This window comes from Silene latifolia, chromosome Y (assembly GCF_048544455.1).
Source record: "Silene latifolia isolate original U9 population chromosome Y, ASM4854445v1, whole genome shotgun sequence".
NCBI lineage: Eukaryota > Viridiplantae > Streptophyta > Magnoliopsida > Caryophyllales > Caryophyllaceae > Silene > Silene latifolia.
The window spans coordinates 420,658,509-420,660,990 of NC_133538.1; positions in this window are offsets into that span (position 1 = coordinate 420,658,509).

Here is a 2,482-nt window from a genome sequence, read left to right on the forward strand (position 1 = left end):
GTGCCTCTCGGTACGCCGTGTATCAGTGAACTGAGTAAAATACGAAACACTATGCTAATAAACAGAATAAAGGTATGTATATACAATAATAAATGTTTTAGCTGAAATTAAGTTACTACTTGATATGTGTATTAGCCGAAACACTTGTACCAACTATGCTCATCATATATGCAGTTAGCTTACGTTGTCCCCGAAAAGTATGATAAGTACCTAAAAAAAGACAGGGGAAGCCCTCAGATCTTGGAAGTTAAAGATTCCTGAGAACCACTTGTTCAACAAGGAAACCGGGGAGATGAACAAGAAACCACCAAAAAAGAAGTATCCGTATGTCACTCAGGACCATTAGGATAGCTATATCGCCTATAGGCAGTCTGACAAGTTTAAGGTAACTTAATAATAATAAGTAAAGAAGTATACTTAGTTTAGTGTTTGGTCATGCTTACGTTTCTTGATACAATTTATTTGATGAAGGCTATGAGTGAGAGGAACAAGGCGAACATTTCAAAGATAAAGACCGTCTTTTACGGCTCCCGAGGTGGTTATAGATTGATTAAGACGAAACTTGTAAGTACATAATTCTTATAGTATTAGACTATTAGGTGTTTTAGTCGGATGTTATATATGTTCATAGTAATCATACATATTTTGAGAGGGTATCAATGTGATGAATGAATTGTAGGCAAAGCTTGGAAAATTCAGTCGTCGCGACGATTGGGTGGAAGGCCACACTCCTAAGAATGGAAAGACGGAAACTGAATATGAAAAGGACATCAAAGAGAAAATTGTAAGTTTGACTTAATATGTCACTCCTACCACTGGTGCTCAGAGTTATATAATTGTGAGTTGCTTAATGGTTTTATGTGTATGTAGAGGATCTGTGAGAAGGAGGTACAGGAAGGAAAATGGAAACCTGAAGGACGTGTTGACATTCTTGCTAGGGCAATCGGAAAAGCAGAGCATCCAGGTCGTGTGGCAGGGATATCGACGCATGTTGGTATCACTAAGTATTTTGGTAAAATTACTCGAAGGATGACGAGTGGTGATGATTCCAAGAAAGTAACCATATAAATACTGTATTTGAACTAACGTAATTTATAACTATATATGCTGACATTAATTTCTACTACACAGCCACATAAAATAGCCAGGTTGATGCTGAGAATGTTGGAAACTAGGGAAAAGCCATCAGAAAAAGAGTTGGATATGGTTCAAGAAGTCATAAAGGAAGCAGAGGAGGAGGAGGAGGAGGAGGAGGAGGAGGAGGAGGAGGAGGAGGAGGAGGAGGAGGAGGAGGAGGAGGAGGAGGAGGAGGATGAGGAAGGAAAAGAGGTAATAATATTTATGTCTTATATATAGTGTGTTATATGATTTAGAAAATCAGTACGTGTTATATGGACAAGTGTTATTGTACAGAAAGAAGCCGAGGATTACATGGCAAGGGAGAAGGAAATGGCAAAGGAGACTGAGGTGGGAGCCGAGGATCGATATCAGGCAGTTGAAGAGGAAGAGGAAGCCATGAAGGCCATGACACAGGATGAGGTGGAGGTAGTTGATGATCAGATGTTCTTCTCAACACCGAAAAAGGTAATAGCTTCTAGTTTATAATTATTCATATCATACACGTTTTTTACTTATGAAATTTATTAAAGGTAGTGAATGTATGTGTACTAATTCATTGTGTACTAATTCATTAAAGCTGACGTGAAGGGCGATTCCAAGGTGGCTTGTCGTCTGTTATATTTACAGGGGAAACAGAAAGTTGTTATTGCCAGGGGATACGTGTTCAATTACGATCGGCTTCAGCAAGTTAAGGTTCATGGTATACCCCTTCGTGACAAATGCAGGAAAGTGGAAGTGTCCCAATTATATAAAGTCGAGCATGGGGAAGTAAAAGTACCATTTCCTAATGAGGAGGTCACTTATTTGAAAGAAGCCCTAAGCTCTTACGTGCAATGGCCTGACAACCTCATCAATGTTGCCATCCCCGACGTACCTATATGCAGACGTTAATTATTACTTGTTCTTTAAATATATTAGGGTACGAATATCAACATATGGTAAGTACTTTAATCTTTACATTTGCAGAAGATAAGCAAAACCATGATGGCAGCTAAAGCAATTACTACTACGCCAACGAAAGTTGTTGCAGTCAAACCTGCTTATGATTCTTATTATAAATCGTGTGAATATAAGAAAAAAATGAACACTGCTTCGCTGAAGGCTTTGCACAACCTGGTTGTAAAGAGGTCACCTAGAGGACATGTAATCATGATTAACATTGAAAAGGAAATTATGAGCGCAGCTGAGATAGTCGTACTGGACCCGAAGCAACTGATAGAATTTGTCGACCTTGACAATTTAGATGTTGTTCACATTTTGATATGGATGAAGTAAGTTTTATTAATAAAACTATTTAGTCATTTCCATTTACGAATAATGATGTTTGTTTAAATTATCAATTACAATAACAATCTTCGTTCCA